Genomic DNA, 26,332 nt, shown 5'->3' on the forward strand with positions numbered 1-26,332 from the left:
GCAAGCCGGGAGAGGGAGGGTCCCCCCAGGCCAGGGGTGCCAGCAGTGAAGTACTGCGAAGACCTGAGCCAAGTGGCCTACATCCAGGGACCCGGCGGAGTGCGTGTGTGGATGTAAATTGCATTCTGGTGCTGCGTCTACCAGTTCTGCACACTTTCTTTGCCCGAAGTCCCCAACTGGGGGCTGGAGCAGGGGGGAGGGACCCTTGGTTCTCACGGGAACTGTCCTCCCAACCCCGAGCTAGGCAGAGGGAGAGTCATCTTTCCCGGCCTCTCAGGGCAGCCGGAGTGGCCACCTCGCAAGGCTTATTTTCGGGACGCGGGATGGGGCGGAGCGAAGGGAGACAGACTTTCAGGCCCGTCCTTCGCCCCCTCCTCGGCTCACGGGCGAGAGTTCAGTAACCGCACGTGAGTCCAAACACTCAGGACAAGTCATCTCCGCAGGGAAACCTCAGGGAGCTGCAGGCGACTAGGACGTGACGGTGCGGGGACCTCGCTCGCAAACCCCGCGGCCACCGGGCCCGAGGTGGCAGGGGCGGAGCGGTGGCGGCCAGCGCGGGGCGGGCTCAGGGGCAGCGGGACACAGCGGAGCCGCCCCGGAGGAGGGGCTGGGAGCGGTCCCCGCGGGTGGAGGGCGGGCGGCGGGCAGGGCTGGGCCCCGAGCGCGCGCGAGAGAGAGGAAGGAGGAGGGGCCGCCGCGGCCGCCGCGTGCTCCGCTTGTCCCCGCCCAGGGACCCGAGCCTCCCAACCAACTCCGCCCGCCGCCCCGCCGCCCCGCCGCCCGCAGGCTCGGGCTTCCGTCCCGGACTATGCCCGTGGCTGCGCAGGTTGGTGTCGCCGCCGCCGCCGCGGGGCGGGCAGGGCGAGGGTAGGAGCGTGGAAGGGGTTCGGCAAGTTGGGCAGATGCTGGACCGGGACGGGGATCCTGCTGCCTCTTCTCCCACGGCTCCGGGGCCAGAGGCGGTTGTTGATTTCTTCTTGGGCTGCTCGGATTGTGGGGAATCCAGCGCCGCGACCTGAGCCTTCCTCGCAATCCGTAAACCTCTGCCTGACCCCGCTCACCACCATCACGGCCTTGGCCAGTTCGTGAGGGGTGACCCTCCCCTCCTGTCCTCCACCTCTGCTCCTCTCCAGCTCTGCTCTCCTTCCTGCCGTTTTACCAGCTGTGTAGTGTTTGTATTGCGCCGGCGAAGGGTGATCGCAGAGGCGGGATGAAAAGTACCAACCACTTTGAGTTATATTGGGATTTCTGCCCGGGTTTAGTCGCCTTTTTATTAATATAGCCTTTTGGCCCCTCTGTGTTCTCGGCTGCAAAATGTGTGCCTGGTCTACCCATCGTTGAGGGTCATTTTAACCAGCCAGTGGGATGACTTTGGTGTATTATTACTTGATTTTGTTTTGACCACGGTCTCTGGTTTTTATCAAGCTGCCTGATGGCAGGTCTTGTGTTCTAATCGTTTGAGTTCACATCCTTCGTTTTAGATGGGATTATGTCTCTAGTGATTTGGTCAGTAGCTTTGTTGAAGACTCCTGTTTCTGGATTATGGACATTAGTGTTGAAACTGTCTATTCCCCACCTTGCATCTTTCTATGTCATAGGGATTTAAGTAGCAGGTCACTATTGGCCCCCATCTTTGGAAATAAGCAAACTGTTTGCTTCTGGTGTTTACCAATCTTTGCCATCTCTTTACATTTTAAGTGCAAATTTAAATTTGCATTTGCTTTTCATTTTTAACAACTGAGGAAATAGACCTTTATGTTAGTAAACTTAAAACATTTACTCAAACAACATGTGTTCTATCATTTGTAAATTTTCTAATTTAAAATCACAGGCACAAGCATTGTTAGCACTATTCTAATTATTTTATGAAGAGAACAAGTAAGTGGCCTACTAAAGTCAGCTTTAGACTTGATATTAAATAGTTAAGTCCTTTCATTCATGCCTTCCTGATTTGATACAGTTCATGAGTTCCTGTATTGTGCAATGTGTTGTGCTATGTACTTTTAAAGATAAATCCATATGTTCTTTGCTCTAAAGGGGCTTCCAATCTAACTAAGAGACTAATAGTTTTATTTCACTTTTTTATGAACATTAAGTATATTATAATGACTAAATATGGAAGTAGAATGATGTCAGGAACACATTACATTACTGAAGGCTCTTTCGAATCATTATTTAGTGAATCGACTTAATAGAGTGGAATAATCAGCTTAACTAAGCTAATGTTTTCTGAAATAAAATTCACATGCTTCTATACATCAAATGGGAAGCATACTTGGAAATAGAATGAATTCTTTATTTTTAGAATGAAAGCTCAGAAACACATTCATGTATGATGTGGTAACAAATTGTTGAAAGCTGTAGAAATTCTATTCTGATTTAAGTTAATAAATCAGTTTATGGGGCCCATATGCAATTTTTCTCCACTCCTTGAGACATGAAATTATATTATAATGCCTAGAAAAAAATACAGAGGTTGAATGTAATATTTTTAATAAGATGAAACTTGCACACTTAATGGCCTAATGGGTTCTGGGTTGACTCAGGAAATTTGACTTTGAAAAGTTGCATGATTCTTAGAGTGTTTTGTTTTGTTTTATTTTTAAATATTAAAAACAAAATCTGGCATGTCAAAAGGATAGGCAAGATTACCACCTGTAAAAGATTGACTAGATTAGATTGTATTTGGTGTGTCTCAATGACATCTCTGATTCTTTTCCTGCTCTGGGAAGAATTCATCCATCTACTGAATATGTGTAGAATTTCTCAGTCTTTCGTATTAGTACTGGACTTTGAGAACTTTGATTCAGCTCACACAGTGAGACCAGGCAGTTCGAGGGGCAGCCTGAAGGATGTGAAGTTAATTTTACACTTGGCCTACTACTCTGTATCTCCGTTCTCCTATTTGTGAAATGAGATAGAGATACTGTCACTGCCTTGGAATCTGTGATTTGGTATAATGAATGGTCAAGACTCTGAAGCCAGAAAATATGTGAGAACACTCTTCACCCCTTTAACTCCCTTAGCCAGTAAACAATAATTGTTAAAACCCCATACAAATAGATTTTTTAAAGGGCTCTGAATAAAGTAGGTGGTGGTGTCATGTACTCTGAAGTCTCCTGAGAGAAGTTTAGGTCATCTTTATCTTCTGCAAGTTACTGTACTGATTTGAGAATAAGACCTTCATCTTATCCAAAGTTGAACAACTAGCGAGTTAGTGGCAGAAGTAGAATAATTTCGGTTGCCTGATAAATAGTTCTCTGGTTTCTCCTTATTCAGTGTGTCACTTATCCAGGACACACTTAAAATTTCACATTTATAAATGTGTATGGCTAAAATACTGGCTTTGGATTCTGATGGGCCTGGGTTGGAGTCCTACCCAGGCATTTATTAGTTATATAATAACCCTTGGTAAGTTACATAACCTCCCAAGTCCTCAGTTTTTCTCATCTCCAAAATGGGAATAATGGAAGTACTTAGCACAAAGAACTGTTGCAATGATTAAATGAGATAATTGATGTGAAGTGCTTAGCACATTGCTGGTTGCTTATTATATATATTTACTACTCAAGTAGTTATTTCAGTTTCTTGAGGGAAGCAAGATGACATTTTAAAGGTCCAAATTTTAAAAAAAATACATAAAAACATAAACACACACACACTCCCTGAATATTTTGAATTAGCAATTGCTCAGCTAACTTTTGTTTCATTTATTTATTCAGTAAGTGTTTATTGAGCTTCCGTGTGTTGTGGGCCTCTTTCTTTTTTTTTTTTTTTTTTCATTTTTCTGAAGCTGGAAACAGGGAGAGACAGTCAGACAGACTCTCGCATGCGCCCGACCGGGATCCACCCGGCACGCCCACCAGGGGCGATGCTCTGCCCATCCGGGGGGCGATGCTCTGCCCATCCTGGGCGTCGCCATGTTGCGACCAGAGCCACTCTAGCGCCTGAGGCAGAGGCCACAGAGCCATCCCCAGCGCCCGGGCCATCTTTGCTCCAATGGAGCCTTGGCTGCGGGAGGGGAAGAGAGAGACAGAGAGGAAAGCGCAGCGGAGGGGTGGAGAAGCAAATGGGCGCTTCTCCTGTGTGCCCTGGCCGGGAATCGAACTCGGGTCCTCCGCATGCTAGGCTGACACTGTACCGCTGAGCCAACCGGCCAGGGCTATGGGCCTCTTTCTATGCACTGGCATACGGTGGTGTACAAGATGGTTTTAGTCACTCTCTTTTGAACTAAAGGTCTGGAGAGGGGACAGAAAATTGCTGTTGTATGGTATGTTTGGTCCCTGGGTGGGTGGCTGTTATATTAGGATGAGTGCCTCACCTCATCCTAATTGGGGTTGGTGGTGCTCAGGGGAAAGTTAACATGAACACACTCAGACCTGAAGAATAAGTGGTAGCAGGTGAAAAAGTGGGCGATTGAAGAGGGTTCCAGACCAAGGGGAACAGAACATGGTGCATTAGGATGGACATCAAGTAGATAATGTAAAGAATAAATAATTGAGAGTAGGGAAGAGCAGTGTGGCAAGCTGAAGAACCCAGGCTTTGTCTAAAAGAACAGTATGTACACAGTTCCAGCCAAGTATTGTCAGGTTGGGATACAGGCCTGGTGTTGCCAGGTGCCATGATTTTTTATAGAGGAGCTTAAAAGTTATATTTTATAAATGTAAAATCTCCCAAAATGTGAAATGGCCTGAATGCTTTGTAAATGATTGTGTGAGCCAAACCAGACACATCTGTGGTTGGAATCCAACCCGGGGTCGCCGCTTTGTGATCTCTGCATTTGAGGGAATAAAAAAGGTTTAATGTGGCTAAAGGAATGCTTCTTAGAAGGAGAGGCAAGGGAAGTGCCCACAGGTATAGGCAGGGCTGTATCATTCAGGTCCTGTGAAACTTGCTTAGGAGGATTGACTTAATCCTAAAAGCAGTGGGTAACATCAAAGACTGAATAAAGAGTGATATAATTAGATTTGTGTTTACTGGTTACATTGTGGTTACTGTATGGAGAATGCCTGGGATCAGAATGTAGTTATAACCATTTAGGAAGCTATTGTAATGGTCTGTGCAAGAAATAGATATGACTAAAAGGCAGGTATTCAAGCAGAATAGGGCAAGATGGGTAAATTTCAGAAATGTGTGTGATGACTCTCCTGTTGAAGATACTTCTCTATTAGTCATTCAGGTTTCTGTAAGCAGATGCACTGACTGCTTTCATTCTAAACTATCTATTCAAACACAGTTAGACAGCAGATAGCCTTGGAAACTGGAGGTAGTCTTTTCCTCGGGAGCAAAGGGCAGGTAGAGTTTCTGTCTAGTGTAAAAGATTGGGTACTCTAAGCCTGGTTCCCCTTCTGCAGTGTAAATCACTTAATGTATGGGTATCACCTACCCATCTTCCCATCATACTATGGGAATTAGGCTTCAGACAATTGGCACAACGATGCCAATACTCCTCTAAGTCTGAATGACACAGTCCTTGGTCATGGCCCCAGGAATCTCATGTCTTCTCCCAGCATCCACAAAACTGTGGCATGCTCATTTGTTCAACTGCAAGTAGGGTAAACTCTAATATCTTTTACAGTTCTTTACAGCCACTAGCCACAATGTTTAAATGAATTAAAATAAAAAATGTTCATTCTTCAGGCACCCAAGCCACATTGCATGTACCTAATAGCTACATGGGGCTACTGGCTACTGTAGCAGCAAAGCAACACAGAACACTTCCCTTACTGCAGGAAGTTCTGTCAGATGCTGCTGGACAAAGGTTAGTGTTTCTGAGTATGTGCTTGGGATGAGTATAGGTGGTGTAAGTTGTTGATTTTGACACCATAAAAATGATGCTTGTTTTTGTGTTAGGTTCACAGGAGTTCCTTTCCATAAGGAAAATATTTCAGTTTGGTTAATCAGTACAGTTCTGTATTTAGTTCAAGCCTGTTTGGGGGGGGGGGGGTATAGAAAATTATCTCCAGTAGCAGTTTGGAGACTAAGCAGACTGGGACCAGGTGGCAGTAGAAGTGCTACATATATGTGGTTTTCCTCAAAATCATGTGTGATGTGAGAATAGGATCTATACCCAGAGGAGCTCGAACTTCTGAACACTGTCTTCAGCTCATCTGCTAGCCGTGCTTAACATTAAAGGACGTGAGCAAGGCATTCCCAGCAAGAACCCGGGACTCGGCCAGTACGGCGGCACCCACAGCGCCTGCTGCAGCCCAGCTATGCTGCCTGGACGGAACACGGCCAGTACGGCGGCACCCACAGCGCCTGCTGCAGCCCAGCTGTGCTGCCTGGACGGAACACGGCCAGTACGGCGGCACCCACAGCGCCTGCTGCAGCCCAGCTGTGCTGCCTGGACGGAACACGGCCAGTACGGCGGCACCCACAGTGCCTGCTGCAGCCCAGCTGTGCTGCCTGGACAGAGACAAGGTTTCCAAACGGCTCTTGTTTTAGGGCGTTGAAGAGGGCAGCTTTGAAATGAGAGGGAACTGGACTCAAAAAGAAAATAAAAAGTAGTACTCGAAAGCACAATTTTTTGTGACATGGCAGAGCTGGGGGACAATACCAGGAAACAAGAAAAGCAGCAGATCCATTTCCCTGTCTGATGCGGGAAGCCTGTTTTGAGGAGAGCTTGGACCATGAGTCCTGGAAAGTGAAAGTACAACCTTCTTTCTATCATCATTTCTATCATCTCCATTTCATAGGTCCAGCCAACAGCAGCCGCAGCCACAGGGGACAGCTTTTTTTACCTGCATTGAATGTGCAGTTGACTGCGTAGTCACATAGTTATAACATAAACAAAACAAAGGACAGTGGTAGAGATTTTTAAAAGTGAGGATGGAGGCCCTTTTAGAAGAATTGTTACAGTGACCTGCTATTTCCATGGTTAAAATGCCTTATCGAGAATTTCAGATATTAAGAATTTTATTTAACTATGCCAAAGAAATTTGCTTAAAAGTGGTACTTATTTGTGGTACAATAAAAACATATTTATATGAAAACATTATTAGAGGTTTTTAAAAATTGAATTTTTAGCATATTTTAAAAGGTGAATTTATTATTTTTAAGTGCTAACATATATACCCCAGACCCTGCTAAGGATGTTGTTACCTTTTAAAACTCTTGAAGAAAACTTTTGAAAAGAGATATGTTCATTCTGAAGTAGCATGATATTGTTTTCATGGAACAGGAGGTTTCTATACTGTTTAAAGAAACCTCATTAAGATTAAACATATATACTCTTGTTTGCTCTACTAATTGCATCATCAAAACACTATTTTCACAGATGCTTCTCAACTTTCAGTAAATTCTGGGAGAGCCAAGGTCATGTGCTGTTAGAATTTGAACCAAGTAGAGTCCCTTGCGTAGCCTTCTCAATTAGTGAAGTTTTACTCTGTTTAGTACTTCAACACTACTTTGGTAAATGTCTCGCCTATTTTTTTATTGTGAATTTTAAAGTCTTATTTCTGTAGGGGAGAAAAAAGTTCCCTTGTCTGCTCCCCCCCCCAAAAAAAAAAATCTGGTAACTTCAGGTGTTCAGCCTGCTTTCATTTTGTTTGGCACAGTTCTTTCCTTGTGTCTTCATTCTCTTCATACAAACAAACATGAAATTGGAAATATTCACTATCTATTGTATTTCTGAACGTCTGAATTATAACCACTTTCATGCAGTCCTTTCTCAGGCAGGGTATATAGCAAATCACCTTTGGAAAACTGACTCCAGTAAAACTGGAGGATGCAGTTGAAATTGTTGGTGTGACCTCAGAAACAAACCCAGGAGACTTGCTGTTTATTGCATGAGTCACTGATGAGTTCAAATGAAAGCAAATGATACTGGGTTGCTTTTCATGAATGCCAGTGTTACATCTGATTTCAAAAGAAGCCTGAGATAGAGAAATAAAAATAAACTAATAAGTTCTTTCCTCCAGAGAATTTAGAATTATCTGGATTCCATTGTTAGGGGATTAAAACAGTAACAATGAGGGTTACATTTTGGACCTTGTCCTTTAACCTGTGATTTCCTGTTGTGCTCAGAATTTTTCAGTGTGTAGATTTCCTCAAGTTGCACATGAGTGACTTTAATCAGGAGCAAAGTGAGTTCTTTCTATTATATGCCATTTTCTCCATGGCCCTTGCCTCACTGAGCTATTACTGTATGCCTAATCGACCACAGTGAAATGTCTTTAAAACAATTTCTAGGGACTAAGGACTTTTTAGAGACTTTTTTTTTTTAAATAAGCTGAGAACCAAGGATTGAAAAACCAGCATTTTAAAAAAATCTTTTTATTTTTTATTTTTATTTTTTAATTCATTTTAGAGAGGAGAGGGAGAGACAGAGGAGAGACAGAAGGGGGGGAGGAGCTGGAAGCATCAACTCCCATATGTGCCTTGACCAGGCAAGCCCAGGGTTTCAAACCAGCGACCTCAGCATTTCCAAGTCAACACTTTACCCACTGTGCCACCACAGGTCAGGCTAGAGACTTTTTATAAAGGAAAATGCCACGAAAGAAAGTTTTGAGTGGTTTCCTTGCATAGATAAATGTTTCCAGAGAGACTGATGAGTCAAGGAGTTGTTAATAGGATATGTAAATGTAACCTTTCACCTAGTTACTGTCATTACCTAACTCATAACTATATAGTTTTAGCAAATTGTTTGAACTGGCTCTTGCCTAGTTTTTTAATGAAACAGACTCTCTTGGTCCCCTTCTTTCCAGTCTGTCATCAGTGCTGTTTCAAAGTTTGCATTGCCCTAAACTTCCCCTCTTTCCTTCTGTTTTAATAGCAGCTCATCATGATATTCTTACAGATTTTTACTGATGTCTTTGTGTGCAGCTTTTCTTCAGTATTTGTGGAAAATTTTTATATCCGTGTATTTGCTATTGACTTCTAGCTATTTGGTTCCTAATAGGGCGCCGTCTTTCACTTATTCAGCAAATAATTCCGTGCCAGCCATGTACCAAGCACTCTTCTGGACCCTAGAAATTGAATAGTGAGCAAAATAATTCATGGTTTCTGCTGTCATAGAGCAAGGAGTCCAAGATGAAGAAAATCGTTAATTTTTTTTAAAAATCCCAATAATTAATAATAACATAATGACAAAAAAAAGTAAATGATCTGAATAGAGCAATATGGTTTTCTGGGCTTGTATAACAGGAGCCCTAGGAAGTAATATTTGATTGTTATCTGAAGGGCGAGTAGGAGAATTTGAGAGAGGGTGGGAAGGAGAGGGAGTAGAGGGAAATTTGTGCACAGGCCTTGCAACAGAAGGGAACAGAGCGAAATCAAGTACCTGAGAAGTATGGGGAGAGTGGAGTGAGATGAGGCTAGACACCTAGGCTAGGGCCAGAGAATACAGGGTTTTACAGACCACATTAAGAACTTGATCTTGGCGCTGGCTGGTTGGCTTAGTGGGTAGAGTGTCAGCCCAGCATATGGACATTTCGGGTTCGATTACCTGTCAGGGTGCACAGGAGAAATGACCATTTGTTTCTCTCCCTACCTCTCCCCCTTTTCTTCCTCTTCCCCTCCCAAGCCAAAGGCTCAGTTGGTCCGAGTGTCACCTTCAGGCACTGAGTATAACTTGGTTAATTTGAGCATCGGCCCTAGTCAGGGTTGCTGGGTGGATCCTGGTTGGGGCGCATGTGGAAGTCTGTCTCACTATCTCCCCTCCTCCCACTTTAAAAAATAAAGAGAAAAAAGAGAATTTGCTCTTTATCCCAGGGACCATGGGGAATGTTTTAAGTAGGAGCTGGTGGCTCCATGAGATTTGTGTTTTGATAAGATCATCTGTGGGGGAATGGCTTGGGTGGGGAGATAGGCAGCCAGGGTTGTGGGTGGGGAGATGAAGAGTAGCTGCTGCATTAATCCAAGTAGAAGCGGCAGGATGTGCTAGGACTGTTGTATGTGCTGGGAAGTGGAAGTGAAGGTGGATTAAAATGTGTTTTAAGGACTACATCAATTGTACTTGTAAATGAGATGGAAGTTTTCTTTTATTCATTCAACAAATATTTAGTGAATGATAACTTAATGCCAGGCTCTGGGACTACACCTTTGAACAAGACGTCTTATATGATTTCTGTATGTGTGGAGTTTACATCAGGGGTCCCCAAACTTTTTACACAGAAGGCCAGTTCACTGTCCCTCAAGACTGTTGGAGGGCTAGACTATAAAAAAAAAAACTATGAACAAATCCCTATGCACACTGCATATATCTTATTTTAAAGTAAAAAAACAAAACGGGGACAAATACAATATTTAAAATAAAGAACAAGTAAATTTAAATCAACAAACTGACCAGTATTTCAATGGAAACTATGGGCCTGCTTTTGGCTAATGAGATGGTCAATGTCCGGTTCCATATTTGTCACTGCTAGCCGTAACAAGTGATATGACTCGCTTCCGGAGACGTGAGGTGTGCATCCCGCGTCACCGGAAGTAGCCCTGTACGTGAGCGACGCTGCTACATACAGTACTCCAGGAGCACAGGATATGGATGCTGACCACCAATGAAAGAGGTGCCCCTTCCAGAAGTGTGGCGGGGGCCAGATAATTGACCTCAGGGGGCCACATGTGGCCTGCAGACCGTAGTTTGGGGACCCCTGGTTTACATGGTAATGGGAGTAAAAAAATATAGTTTCAGGTAAAAATAAGTCCTATAAAGAAAGGTGAAGCCATAGGAGGGAATGGAGAATGACCGTGGCATGTCCTCTTATGTAGGGTAGTCAACAGAGACCTTTCTGAAGAGATGGCATGAGCAAAGGTCCAATGAATAAGGGACAGAGAACAAGTGTAAGGTCTTGAGGTAGGAACAAAGACACCTTACCCTCAAAGAATACCAAGATGCTAGTATGCCTACAGATACGGAAAGAAGGGAAAAACAGATCTCAAGGATGCCTTCCTTCCCTTATTTGAAGCTTAAAAAATCTAAATAAATCCATTATATTCTCTTTAGTCGTAATACATTTTCCTTGTTTCAAAATGCTTATTTTTATTGATTTTAGAGAGAGGAAGAGAGGGAGCAGGAGAGAGACAGGAACATCTGTCCCTGTATGCACACTGACCAGGGATCGAACCTCTGCACTTTGGGATGAGGCTCTAACCAACCGAGCTATCTGGTCAGGGCCAAATAAGTTTTTCAGAGCTACACAGTGCATCAACCACAATCCCAGGTTGCCATTAAACTTTTTTAACACTGTAACTGGAACAGCTTCCTTCATCTCATCACACCCTGCTAAAGAACGGACAGTGATAACCGCATATCCATCAGGTCAGTGATGACCCTTTGATCTGCTCGGAGGAAGAGCCCTTCCATTATTTTAACTGCATTTGCCATTACAGTCCTTTGTGGACTTCTCCAGTCAGTCAGTTGAACGCCTTTCTGAAATGTTTGTATAGGCCCTCTACATAATTTATTGCTTTTCTCCTTGGTGTTGCATTTATTCATCGTGGTACCTCTTTCCTTCTTATTAGGCTGTGTCCATCCATCTCTTCCATCAAGGCTGGGTTCACAGGTTATGAGTTACCTTGTCTACCAGCTTTTTTTCTGATTTATTCCTGGATTACTGGATCACCTCAGCCTACTCAGTCTGTGGGATATTATTTTTTCTTTCTTCCTTTGTCACTTGAAGAGGTACTATTTTAAGGTCCAATGTTGGTCCACGTTAAAGTATTTATGATTACATTTTTCTTCCTAAAAGAGATCTGGCACCAATTCTAGCTCCGCCATGTGTTTATGTGGCATTGACCGAAACATTCTGCTCTCTCAGAGTTCAGGTTCCTTGTTGGTAAGATGAAGATAATAAGTCTTATTTCAGGTATGGTGTGGTTGTGAGAAGTAATGAAGTAAAATATAGAAAACATGTTTTCAACATATACAAGACATTGTATTGAATATTTTAGATCAGGGGTAGTCAACCTTTTTATACCTACTGCCCACTTTTGTACCTCTGTTAGTAGTAAAATTTTCTAACTGCCCATCGGTTCCACAGTAATGGTGATTTATAAAGTAGGGAAGTAACTTTACTTTATAAAATTTATAAAGCAGAGTTACAGCAAGTTAAAGCATATAATAATAATTACTTACCAAGTACTTTATGTCAGATTTTTACTAAGTTTGGCAGAATAAATCTTTATAAAACAACTTACTATAGTTAAATCTATGTTTATTTATACTTTGGTTGCTCCACTACTGCCCACCATGAGAGCTGGAATGCCCGCTAGTGGGTGGTAGGGACCAGGTTGACTACCACTGTTTTTGATGGTCATATGTCATCCTCATCTAAACTGTGGGTGTTTCGCACTAATTCATGCACCGTGGAGTCATGTGCATGCTGCAGGAATTCTATGAGGCATCTTGAGCTTTTAGCCATGTTATGTGAGCTTCACACAACTCATCCACAGCATATGTATTAGTTTCCTGAGGCTGCTGTAATAAAATACCACAACCTGTATGGCTTCAACAAGAGAAATTCATTTTCTGTCCTAGTTTGGGAGGCTCTGAGATCAGTGGTTCCCTCTGAGGGCTATGAGGGCAAATTTGTTCCATTCCTCTTTTTTAGCCCCAGGTTCCTTGGCTTGTAGATGATATTCTTCCTGGGTCTTCACAATGCCTTTCCTGTGTGTCTCTGAGTCTCTGTGTCCAAGTTTCACCTTCTTATAATGACAATCTTTAAGATTTTTTTAAGGCACAAAATTCAACCTGTATCACTATGATTCAAAATGCATACAGGGACAGATAATCACAGGCATGGTGAATTTGTGCTGTATTACTAGAATAATCCATAGAGATGAATGAAGTATGTGAGCGCATTTCCTGTATGATAACAGGCAAAATACGGGAAGTACTTGGTTAAAGTTACATATGAAATTCTGAATGTTTATACATATATTTTATACTTTTGCAAGTCCTGTTAATTTAAGATTGTTATAAATTAGAGCAGAGAGGGCCAAAAGAAGAAATAAAGCCCTCTTCCAAATTTTAATAGTACATTTAGTTATTGTACTGATGTGGATGGAAAATATATGCAACCCATGTGCCTATTCATATAATCTGGATGTGGATTTTTTGCGTGTGAAAAATTTTACTGACTCAGTTGGCTTTTTGGTCCAGGCTGATTCCCTTTGACTTTCTCAAACAACACCTGTGGTCCTATGACACAGACTGACCTCTTTACTAAATACCCAGGAGGGGTCTGTGGTTTTCATCTTATTAGATACCCAGCCTTGGTTGGCCAAAAATACATTCTTCTCTTAGACTTAAAAATTTCGTTGATTTTTTTTTCTCATCAGTTTATTTGTATTAATTTTGTTTTGTTATTTTTTGTTTGTGTAGGGAAGTGTTTGATGCACTTTTGCCTACTGATGTTGGAGAATACCTAAGTACATCTTATGGGGTTTTATCAGACTTGTCATTGCGATGTTCCATTTTAACTGGGTGAGCCTGCATTTATCTTCAAATGGCTCTTATTCTAGTATTTAGGACAACCTTTGCCTTAGGAACATTGAGGAAGATACTTGAAGCTGATGTGGTATTTTCCTCTTTACTTTGCTGACCAGTTTAAAAGTTTAACCGTTTTTTATTTTCTAACTGTTTGTCACATAGATCACATCTGAGAAGCCTACTGTGGGGAGTCATTCAGACTTAGTGAATAGAAATTGCATACCTGACCTTTCCTTAGTAAAATGGGCATTTATTTTGTTGACCAGAGGGCTTTCTTAGCACAGCTCCTGCTATGTGATGGTGAAAAATTTTCATTGTTATTTCATTATTCTGTCTCATTATTATTGCTGCTTCAAGATTTCTCTACTAAAGGAAAAATATCTTTAGGTTGTTTATTCCTGCTTGTTTTTTGTAAAAAATTTTTAAAGAAAAAAAAACAATAAATTTTAGATTTTACTGTTATTGTAGAAATAAATTTCTTCTAGTATCATTTCAAGTAGATGTTACCTGGAGAAAAAGAGTTTTGATCTTAATCTTCAAAATTTAATAGAATACCTTCCTTCTGAAACTATAAAAAAGTGAAAGAGTTATATGAAAAGGATAAAATGATGAACAGGAAATTAAATTTATTACTACTTTAATCTTCATTATCTGAGAATTTTGATTTTTCCTTGTTCTTAAGTAAAGTTTTTGACAAATATTTCTCTTCTAAAGTAAATACCAGAAGGTCAAAACAGTTCCTGCAGTGAGACCATAATCCAAAAAATGTGTTGAAGAGAGAATGTGTTGGATAGGAAATTTCTTATGCTAACGGTGGAGCTGTTGGGGGTGAGGTGGAGTGGGTTGGGGGTGGGTAGAGTAGGACATTTTAAAGCAATTTTTGTTATTGGAATCAGGAAAGATCTTGTTTCTGGCCATTTTTCTGTTTTTATTTTAGTCTTCCATATTTTTTTTTCTCCAAAAACATGAACTTCAGGCCACACCTGGGATCATCTGGTGTTTTGTGTAATCTCAGCATCCAGTAGAGATATTTGACCCAGGAATGCTAAACCACTGTGTTCCAGGGAAATCATAACCTCATTGATACCAGTTGTCCTATTTGATGATTTCCTTACATCCTTCCTGAGATATAAATATAAAAATGCATATATTTGAAACATATAGGGGCTTTTTGAGGTGGTCAGGGTCTGGATTTGAGAGTCCACAGGCTTGAGTCACCTTAAGCCTGACATTGACCAGCTGTCTAACTTTAGAAAGTGACTTTAACTCTTTATGCCTCAGTTTCCTCATCTCTGAAATTAAGTAAAAATAATAACAGCTAGCCCTTATGGTATTTATTATGCACCAGACACTTTTCTAAGCATGTCAGATATTTTAAACACATTTAACCCTCAAAATAACCCTGTAAGGTAGTTAACTATTATTTCTGTTTACAAATAAGGGAAGTTAGGTGACAGAGGTTACAGTAGTTTGCCCAAAAGCACATAGGTATTAAGTAGTGGGCCAGGATTTGAATCCACAGATTTTGGCTTGGGGGGCTTGTGTCATACTTGGAATAAGTGAGATGATCACTTAATGCACTTAGAATGGACACAAGGCCTTAGTCAGCTGTCTCTCCTCACTGCCAGTACTGATACAACTACATGATAGTGATGATTACTATGACTATGTTCATACTGTCCACTCTGACTCATACTTAACCAGGTTTAATAATAGCTAATCATTTTCCCAAATGTTCTCTATAGACCCTGAAAAATGGCTTTAATACTATCTTTTTCTCATTTATTTTTCCCAAGGTGGTAACACTTGCATTGGTTCTCAGAGGGGTTTATATTTGTTTTCAAACCTAATATTTGAGCATATTAAAGCATTTTGTGCAGTGAAACCATTTGAAGGTTGCAGCTGTGCAGAATAAAAAATAATCCACAGGGTTTTTGTTAAGCTTTTGGGGAGTTATAAACTCCTAGTGGCATTTTAGATTCTCTCCAAAGAAGTTAGGCCTTGCAGCAATTAAAAACCTTTATTTTTTAGTACAATGTATACAGTAATCCTCCTTATTCATTGTTTTGCTTCTGATGTCAGTTACTGACATTCAACTGCACTCCAAAATATTACATGGAAAATTACAGAAATAAACAATTTGTAAGCTAAAAATTCCCTGCTGTACTGAGTAGCGTGATGCAATCTGTCACTGTCCCATGCTAGATGTGAATTGCCCCTTTGTCCAGTATGTCCATGCTGTATATGCTCCTGCCCCTTAGGCACTTACTACCTGTCTGGGTTATCAGATCAATTGTCACGTCATGGTTTAAGTTACCCTTATAGGAGTCTGATGCTGTGTCTCAATGCCTACATCATTCACCTCATTGCGTCTCACCATGGAGGCCCTCTATTGCCTCACATCACAAGAAGGGCAAGTACAGTAAGATATTTTGAGAAAGAGAGAAACCACATTCATATAACTTTTATTACAGTATGTCATAATTTTTAGTTTTCTTATCAGTTATTGTTGTTAAACTCTTATTGTGCCTATGTGATAACTTAAATTTTATCATCTGTATGTGTGCATAGGAAAAAACATTTTCTATACAGGGTTCATTATTATCCTTAGTTTTAGGCGTCTCCCGGTGCTTTGGATCTGTTCCCCATGGATAAGAGGGAACTAATGGTGCTCCATCCCAGGGGGTTCAGTTAGGGGTGGTTGGGAACTATAACACCCAGTAAAATATTTTTTCCATTTCTAAATATTAAAATTCTGTTATAATGATCATTTAGGATGCCTTTTAAAATGAAAACAAACCCATTTGCCAGATGAAATAAAATAGAAAACCTTTGTCATTGGTGCCACACTCTTAAGCAGAGGAAACATAGCTGATGAGAAGAAAGTAGTTTTATTTTGTACAGCATAATCTTTCTGGGGTTTTAAACTCACCAACTTTGTAATGTTAAAGCATATTTTCATCTGTACAGCGAAACTGGTGGTGATGCTGTTTCTGCCTTCTTCCTGTAAGAGCTGTGTACACCTGCATGGTGGCTTGGTCTAGAGCAGGGGTCCCCAAACTACGGCCCGTGGGCCACATGCAGCCCCCTGAGGCCATTTATCCAGCCCCCGCCGCACTTCCAGAAGGGGCACCTCTTTCATTGGTGGTCAGTGAGAGGAGCATAGTTCCCATTGAAATACTGGTCAGTTGGTTGATTTAAATTTACTTGTTCTTTATTTTAAATATTGTATTTGTTCCCGTTTTGTTTGTTTTTTTTACTTTAAAATAAGATCTGTGCAGTGTGCATAGGGATTCGTTCATAGTTTTTTTTATAGTCTGGCCCTCCAATGGCCTGAGGGACAGTGAACTGGCCCCCTGTGTAAAATGTTTGGGGACCCCTGGTCTAGAGTTTCCAACTCAGACACAAAGGGAGGAAAGGCTGGGGGAGGGATCCATTAGCATCCTGAGAAGAAGAGGAAATTGATGTTTACACTGCTGTCAGTTAGAATTTTGAAGCCTTTCAAAAATAAAGTTACACTGTATGCCCCAGATTAGATAAAGAGAAGCCTGAGCCAATTGAAAAACAGAATTGTGGAATGGTTTATGACCCGAGTGGCTCAGAGGACCCCCTCGGAGGCTAAGGTGTGCTGGAAGGTCTGTAGCTGGGTCTAAAAGAAGAAATGTTAGTGTGTTCCGATTCTGGTAAAATATGGATGTCAGTATCAAATAATTGCTTCCATTTATTGAGGTAGTGTTTTATAGAGTAGAAGAAAAGCAGCTTCCTGGCATTAGACATTTGGGTCCATTCTTGGCTCTGCCTCTTACTAACTATACCACCTTAGGCAAATTACTGACCCTCTCAGTGCCTCAGCTTTGTCATCTTTAAAACAGGGACGTGCTAGTACTTATTTCATATAGTGTGGTGGTTGTAATTCTTTGAGGTGATGCATATAAAATGCATACAAAATGCCTGGTACATGGTTAGTTGCTTAGTACCTAAATATTAGGTATTTATTGTTAATTCTTCTTATTATTATGTGTTGTATACCTTACCTGGAATATTCTAAAGCTATCTATAATGCTGCAGTGAAAACCATTGGCCCTCTTTTACAGAAAATTGAGGTCCACAAAAATAAGGCACTTTGTTTTTGAATGTGAAGGCATGTGGTACTCGTCTTTCTATTGCAATCCTTCTCATCCTGATGGCGGTTGCCGGTCAGTAACCAAACATGTGAGACAGCAGAAGGGGAGTGCGACCAGTCTTTTCTCAAATTCATGGACTAGGATGCTTATGCAATTCAAGAGATACGCACAGTGTTCTCGAACTTGTGAAATGTATATTGGCCCTTTTCAAAGGAAAACATCCTCACTTCCACTTTGACTTAATTATATTTATCATAATGTTATGTAAACATATTCCAAGGTGAAGTAAATGTCTTAGTTTATAGCACTTATGTAGTTATAAAATAAGACAAATTTGCAACCTAAATGCCAACAAAACTATAAAACCAGATTTAAGTAATTGTATTAATTTATGTGATAATGTTATTTTGCTGAAAGTAAATGTCAGTTTTGAGTTTACTCATACTCAAGATGGATTTTATTTAATCTTGTCTATCTTTAGAGTTCATGATATTAATGTATCATTAGCATCTGTAGTTTAATGTGGTTCAACCAAAAAGAAGTCTTCATAAATAAATATGTTATATAACTTGGTAGCAATAATTTCAAGGTTTTTTTGATAGTTCAGAGTCATAGGACTTTAGGAATACCAGTTTAATGGGTGATGCTTGATAAATTTGAAGAGTGGTTTGTTCCCCTTTGGAGTTAGTCTTTTTTTCTTTCTTTCTTTCTTTTTTTTTTTTTAGATTTTATTCATTTTAGAGAAGGGGAAAAAAGAGAGGAAGGTTGGAGGATCAGGAAGCACCAACTCCCATATGGGCCTTGACCAGGTAAGCCCAGGCCTTTGAACCACTGACCTCAGCATTCCAGGTCAATGCTTTATCTACTGCAGCACCACAGGTCAGACCTGGAGTAAGTCTTTAAGTATAGAACTCATTCTACTGTCCCTGAACTATGGACCAGGAGTCAGATTTCCTGGATTCACACTGCTGAAAAAAATGTTTTCCATAAAAAAATCTTTGAATTTTACATTTATTTGTAATAAACTAAAATTTTGGGGTCCATAAGTATAACGATATGAAGTTCTTGCTTTTTGTTACATCTACCATTTCCAGTCACAGCGTGGAAGAGGGCCCAGCTGACCACATCCCAGATCGGGAGTTGGCCAGCATTTTCTGTGAAGGGCTAAATGGGGTAGAAATTCCAGGCTTTGCAGGGTTCTCACAGGGTCTTTGTTGCAACTGCTCAGCTCTGCCCTTGTGGCATGAAAGCAGCCATAGACAATCCATAAAGCTTTATTTAATTTAAATGTCATATATAATTTTACATGACCAAATGTTATTTTTATTTTTTTTCAACAATTAAAAATGTATGAACCAGTTTACACTTAGTTTGCAGGCCGTGCAAAAACCAGGTGGCAGGACTTTGATTTGAGGTCTGGTTTCTTGACGCCTGCCCTAGATGACATTTGATAGAGTAAAAAGGTATCCCTTTTTGGCTTTTATTTATGGAAGCAGTAGAGTGTAGTAATTAAGACAGTTGCTCGAAAATGACACTACCTTCTCTTTCTTGGAATGTGACCTGTTTGTGACTTGGTTCTCTCATCTAGAAAATAGCAGAAGATTTTTCTTTGTATCTCAGATAGTTGTGGGAGATGAGATGAGATTGGATGTATAACATACAACACTGAGAAGTAGCTCATAGCTTTAGCTCTTGTTATTTCTATAATTACTATTAAAGTTGTTAGTTTATCTTGTGCTTAAAATGTCTAAAGGGTTTTTTTGTCACTTCTACATTTATATCTATTTTTTGTTCTTTATAATACCTATGTATACATTAAGGTTAATTCATTGTCAGATATTATCCAAGTCAATTTTCTGTTTCCCTTCTGTTTTTATATGTGGTGGTTTTTGTTTAAAAAAAAAAGATATGATCTTTTTCAATTTTTGTATTTCAATTATTGAAGATACTTATTTCAGTTATTGAAGATAAATGTCAGACATTTATCTTCCCAATTGTTTTTATTTATTTTTATTATTATTTTTTTTTGTATTTTTCTGAAGCTGGAAACGGGGAGAGACAGTCAGACAGACTCCCGCATGCGCCCGACCGGGATCCACCCGGCACGCCCACCAGGGGCGACACTCTGCCCACCAGGGGGCGATGCTCTGCCCCTCCTGGGCGTCGCTCTGCCGCGATCAGAGCCACTCTAGCGCCTGGGGCAGAGGCCAAGGAGCCATCCCCAGCGCCCGGGCCATCTTTGCTCCAAGGGAGCCTTGGCTGCGGGAGGGGAAGAGAGAGACAGAGAGGAAGGGGGGGGGGGTGCAGAAGCAGATGGGCGCTTCTCCTATGTGCCCTTGCCGGGAATCGAACCGGGTCCCCTGCACGCCAGGCCGACGCTCTACCGCTGAGCCGACCGGCCAGGGCCCCAATTGTTTTTATTTTTAAAAATATATTCTCAATCTAGGATAAGATATTTACCTATATTTTTAGTCTAGTTTTGTAATTTTACATTTCATACTTAACTATTTAATTCTGGAATTTAATTTTATGTATGACATAAATATCTAAATGTATATTTTTATATAAATTATACAGGTTAATTCCGCATCATTAATTGAATAATTATTTTCCCCCCAAATGATTTAAAATGCCACTTTATCAGACTCTACATAATTTGAGTGGAATTTTGCCTGAAGAAAAAATTTTGAAACAATGCTGTTGATATTGTTGATATGACACCTTCCTCTGGTCTTCAGTATTAGTAATTTGGTATCATATGAAGCATTCTGTATTACTTTAAAATTTTTTTTATCTAGTTAAGAAAATTTTATTGACTTGAGAGAGAGAGAAAGGGGGAGAGAGAAAGACAGACATCGATCTGTTCCTGGATATGTCCTGACCAGGGATTGAACCTGTAACCTTTTCCATATCAGGACAATGCTCTAACCAACTGAGCTATCTGGCCAGGGCTATCTATCTTTTCATTGTGATAAAAACATCACATAGTTTGTTATCTTAACTACTTTTAAGTGTACAGTTCAGTAATGTTAAGTATGTTTACATTCTTGTGCAACAGATCTCCAGAGCTTTTTTATTTTGCAAAACTGAAACTCTACCTATTAGATAACAATTTTCTACTTCCTCCTCACCCTAATCCTGGTAACTATCATTTTATATTATGTTTCTATGAATTTCCTTATTTTAGGTACCTCATATAATTGGAATCATATAGTATTTGTCTTTTTGTGACTGGCATTTTTCACTTAGAACTTAAAAAAAAATTATTCTTTCTTTCTTCCTCTCTCCCTCCTTCTTCCCTCCCTCCCTCCCTCCCTCCCTCCCTCCCTCCCTCCCCCTTCCTTCCCTTTTTACAAGGTAGTAGAGGGGAGATAGACTCCCACATGTGCCCCAACCTGGATCCATCTGGGGCCACTGCTTTGCCCATCTTGGGCCATGCTCGCAACCAAGCATTTTAGCACCTGAGGCCGAGGGTCCTCAGCACCGAGGCTGATGTCCTCGTACCAATCAAGCCATGGCTGCGGAAGGAGAAGAGAGAGAAAGAGAGAGAGAGAGAGAGAGAGAGAGAGAGAGACGGGGAAGAGGGAAGAAGCAAATGGTCGCTTCTTCTGTGTGCCCTGACCAGGAATTGAACCCAGTACATCACACGCTGAGCCAACTGGCCAGGACCTTTTTCTTTCTTTAATGTCATGCCAATTCTGTATAAAATAGATTGTTTTTAAATCTAGTGTCTGATCAGATGGCATATGGATGTCTTTATACGTTTCAGCTTTCAGATTTATCTTAAAGAGTGTGCATATTTTTTTGTAGGAAAATGTTTTAAGAATTCTGTTTTGGACATTCAGATTGTTTCTGCTGATCTTTTATGATAGGACCTTTCACTGTTTGACAACCCTATTCTGGCTCATTTATTGAAGTTTCTTATCAAGTCTGCTATGTGTATCAGGCTGAGTGCCGAATCTGGTCATCACCTATAGACCAGATGCTCTAGTATATCCCTTTTATGAATACTTAATCATCATCACACCTGTTGCTATGATTGGACATTTATTATTGCACATAATTACTCTAGCTTTAAAAAATAATTATCTGTCAGAGCAGCAGTTTTCAGCAGCTGAAAATCAATAAGAAATAGCATTAGGGGAAAACATTTTTTAAGATGAACAGAACACTAAAGAACACATGAAGAGTTATAAACCTATCCCATTATGTGCCCAAATTACAATCATGTGAAAAAAAATTAGTGAACAAATTAATTAAATAGCTTTGAAAAATAGATATTAGAAAATTAAAGTGTGATACAAATTCATTATCTAACATCAAGAAACTAAACACAAAATAAGAAAAAAAATATCAGCCATAGTTGATTACTGTTAACATTTGACTTTATTTCCTCATAAATATGGATGTGTTGATAAATATAGAATAAAGTCATACTGTGTTTACTGTTTTTTAATTTCTCATCTATTTACTCACTGTTCATATTCTAATTTAATTTGTGGGTCCATTGCTGTTGCTTCTTTTTACTCCTTTAAAATGATCTGGTAAAACTGACCTAAATTTTCTTCTACTTTTTCAGTAATTTTTTTTTCTTTTTTTTCTGAAGCTGGAAACGGGGAGAGACAGTCAGACAGACTCCCACATGCGCCCACCGGCATCCACCCGGCACGCCCACCAGGGGGCGACGCTCTGCCCCTCCGGGGCCTCGCTCTGTTGCGACCAGAGCCACTCCAGCACCTGGGGCAGAGGCCAAGGAGCCATCCCCAGCGCCCGGGCCATCTTTGCTCCAATGGAGCCTTGGCTGCGGGAGGGGAAGAGAGAGAGACAGAGAGGAAGGAGAGGGGGAGGGGTGGAGAAGCAGATGGGCGCCTCTCCTGTGTGCCCTGGCTGGGAATCGAACCCGGGACTTCTGCACGCCAGGCCGACGCTCCACCACTGAGCGAACCGGCCAGGGCCTTCAGTAATTTTTTTTACTCCGTCTCTGTACCCTCTCTTTCCCTCTGTTGTTTTCAATCTACCTGGTTGTGTGAGTATTTGTGTGTGTGTCTGTATGGGAAGTGTGAGGAATAATTAAAATTTGATCCCCTCCTCACTTAAAAACAACTTGGAGAACAGTCTCTTTCTTTTCCATTGGTTTGTGATTTTTTCCCTTTTATCATATTTGAACCCAGGGCATTAATTCCTGAGAAGTTTCCCCCTTATTGTCTGTCTCCATTAGAATTGAAGCTTCGTTGGGCTGGGATTTTTAGGACACAAACATAGCAGTGGAACAGAGCAAGTGTTCCATAAATTTTAATAGAATGAATGAAATTTTAGATGGGGAAAACATCAAGTATGTAAGTGGGTTTCTGAAAATAGAGACCTAATAGTAAGGGTAAGAGATCTGATTCTACTAGAAAATTTAAAAACTAGCCCAAATGAGACTTTTTCTTCCTAGAATGAACCTGTGGGCAAAATGCACATAATGAAAACCTCCTTTCATCTAAGACATAAGTGATTTATATTTGAATATATGAGGAACAGGGAATGTTGTTGCTGTTTGTTCCCAGGGCTCTGTTTACTATGTAGAGGCCTTTTATTGTCCCTTAAAAATAGAAACTGGTGGTTAAACCTCTTTTTAAATTTAACCTTCAAAACAGAGATGATTGAAGTTATCCCTCCGTTTTGATAGAGGGAAGTTAAAAAGAGAGAGAAAAGTTGTTTGGCTAAATTAGAGATTCCTATGATACAGTTCTGTTTATTTCTTCTGTGCTGCTGAGAATGAAAGGTCATCTGCCACATTTCTCTGCCCTTGAGAGACCTGTGGTCACTTCTTCTGCAGACAGAACTTTGTTCATTGCGACTTAAGACCTGAATGGCATTGTGCCATATTGGGGTGAGCAGACTAGATACCCATGAGCGCCTCTTCAATCCTTCCCTTGCCTGCCCCCTAACACACACACACACACACACACACACACACACACACACACACGAAGGCTGCATCACAGACACTTTAAAAAGGAGATGTGGGAGGATTGCCTTTCAGCTTCTCAGCTCCCCATATGTTTTTGTTCTTTAAGAATTGATTGCCTTTCCCTTTAATACTTGCATATTGCTCTTTTGCAGTCTCCTTGATTTTGCTCTGTACTTGTGTTTATATGTTTATATTCTGTCTCCTCTTTTAGGTGGTAACATTGTCAAAGGCAGACAGTTTGTCTTCTGTCTCATAATTCCCTGGAGGATTATGTACAGTGTTTTAAATGAGAAGCACTCAATTAATGTTTGCCTCACAGGTAACCAAGAGGGAAAATTAAGGTTTCAGGAAGGAGATTGTAATGTTACCCAAAATCATATTAAGGAGTCAGAGTTATCAAAACAGGCATGTGGTCTCCCTGGCATTTAGAATGAAATGAAAACTGAACCCCATATGAATGGATAAAATGAGTTGTCAGACTGCTCGAATAGATTATTCTTATTGTTTTCTTCCAAAACCTGGGTCTGTGGCATTTTGTTCCAGAGGAAATTTTAGACCTCTGGTGATTTAATCTTGCCAAATTAGAAACCTCTGAAATGAGTCATTCTCATTTTCATTCACTTTGTTTTTTACATGGAAAATTACATAGACAACCAAATGAATGAAGCTTAGTTTTTCGATGGGTTGATGAGGACAATTTTCTCAGTTTGTCCTTGTCATGGACCCCAAGGTAATATTTTATATGTTGATGTGGTATAGGTTAGGTTAAACTGTGTGTTTGGGGGAATTCTTTGTGTGAATTTGAATCGGGCAGTCACTAGTACTCAGAGGTCTGTTCATAGCATGGATCTAAGATCAGAATAGAAGAGAAAGATCTGTGTGGAAACCACCTGGGCTTGCCCTTTAGGACCCTTGGTTTCCATAAAATGAAGGGGTTGAATGAGATCATCTGTAAGCACAGATTCTCAACCCTATTGGATCTAATGCTTCTTTTTATAGCATATGTTTTGTAGTGCTCTTTTTACTACCATGAAATGAAATTCATATATAATATAACCTGCTTACATGTTAAATAAAAAAATATAATCCCTAATTGTAACATAAGAGCAATACAAATCAAGTAGTTAATAGGTATTTTAATATGTAAATGCTTAGTTATGATCACACAGGAAGGTGTAATGAAGTATATTTAGAAGCCAAACAGTATATGTGATGGCTACAAATGCAGATGGATGTTGTATTGGCCATTTGAAAAACTATGAATGGCATTCAATTTTTTTTGAATGGCATTCTATTTTTTTGTGGCAGAGACAGAGTCAGAGAGAGGAACAGATAGGGACAGACAGACAGGAAGGGAGAGAGATTAGAAACATCAATTCTTCGTTGCGGTTCCTTAGTTGTCCATTGATTCTCATATGTGCCCTGACGGGGGTGGGGGGCTACAGCAGACCAACTGACCTCTTGCTTGAGCCAGCGACCTTGGGATCAAGCTGGTGAGCCTTGCTCAAACCCAATGAGCTCGCACTCAAGCTGGCGACTTTGAGGACTCGAACCCAGGTCCTCCACGTCCCAGTCGGACGCTCTATTCACTGCACCGCCGCCTGGTCAGGCTATGAATGGCAGTCTGGTTAGTGATGTTAGTTTTCCAGACTCATGAGCTGTTCTTGGCAAAGTTCCAAATCAGACAAAATACCATGTTCTTTTTATTTACATAGTTCCATTGTCTAACCAAAGAAGTTTTTAAACTGTGCAGAAATTTCCTTGGTTTTGTATGTAAAATGGGATGAAGTTCTAGGCTTAGATAATCATAAACCGGTTTATGACCTACGTGGAACATTTAAAAGGCGAGTAGGATGTGGTACCGTACTTCATTAAGAAGGATTGATTGTATTGCACATTGCAGGATGACCTCTGAAACCCTACCTGTTAATATTGCTTGCCCAGTGGCCCTCTCCCCACACCAACCCTGATGACCAGATTTCTGAATTGCTCTCTAGAGGGCAGTTCTGCCCCCGTGGAAACCCATTGCTTTAGGGTAGGATTTCTCAACCTTAGCACTTTTAACATTTTGGATTAGGGGTTGGAGGATATTTAACAGCATCACTGGCTTCTACCCACTCCACACAAGAACACACCCCTAAGTTGTGATGATATAAAATGACTCTAGACATTGCCAGATGTCTCCTGGGGAGTAAGTAAAATTGTGTCAGATTAAGAAGCACTACTTTGAGAGCAGTAATCTGTCTTTAGTATAATATAGTATTTATTAATGTAGATAAAAATGTTGCATACAGCACTAATAGATATTATTATTTTTTCTGCCAGGCTGAGCTAGTAATGGAAACTTTTAGCTTTGGCATTATTTAATTGTCTGGCTTTGAGGAGTGAAAAGTATGTACAGTATAGGATGATACACACCCTAGTATGAGAGCATAGAATATGAGAACTTCAGGAAAAATGACCACAAGAAGGCCCTTTGGTGAGTAGAAGTTCACTGAATTTCTTTTTGACAAATTGACATTAAAATTAAAGGTTACAAAATCAGAATTTTAGTTCTGGAAGAAATATTAGAAATTCAATGGGTACCTTCTTCTTTTACAGATGAGAACAGAACAGAATGCTGAAGTGCAGTTACAGCGTAGCTGACCCAGGACCTTAATCCACGTCTCCAGAGTCTCCCACACTGCTCTTTGTGCATCACAGTGCCTGGCAGCCGGGTTCTGCTTTAAAGTAGTGTTAGCTTTCTACAAGCTCTGACTCTGGATTAGAAATAAAAGACAAAAATAACACTTTTCTTTAAAACCTTGATCTCCATTATGC

At 40.6% G+C, this 26,332-nt stretch overlaps 1 protein-coding gene across 14 annotated transcripts in view; it reads left to right on the forward strand.

The window, feature by feature from the left end:
• The first annotated feature begins 662 nt into the window (after positions 1-662).
• The window catches only part of PAM (peptidylglycine alpha-amidating monooxygenase), a 349,889-nt gene continuing 324,219 nt past the window's right edge, over positions 663-26,332 (forward strand). For 5 of the 14 annotated variants that reach the window (XM_066273907.1, XM_066273913.1, XM_066273916.1 and 2 more), the window contains exons 1-2: positions 707-826; positions 18,282-18,365. The gene's annotated coding sequence lies outside the window, so the exon portion shown is untranslated. Of the gene's footprint in view, positions 827-18,281; positions 18,366-26,332 lie in introns of all 14 variants that reach the window. The other 9 variants (XM_066273918.1, XM_066273920.1, XM_066273923.1 and 6 more) reach the window with 6 other exon arrangements.

This window comes from Saccopteryx bilineata, chromosome 4 (assembly GCF_036850765.1).
Source record: "Saccopteryx bilineata isolate mSacBil1 chromosome 4, mSacBil1_pri_phased_curated, whole genome shotgun sequence".
Taxonomy (NCBI): Eukaryota; Metazoa; Chordata; class Mammalia; order Chiroptera; family Emballonuridae; genus Saccopteryx; species Saccopteryx bilineata.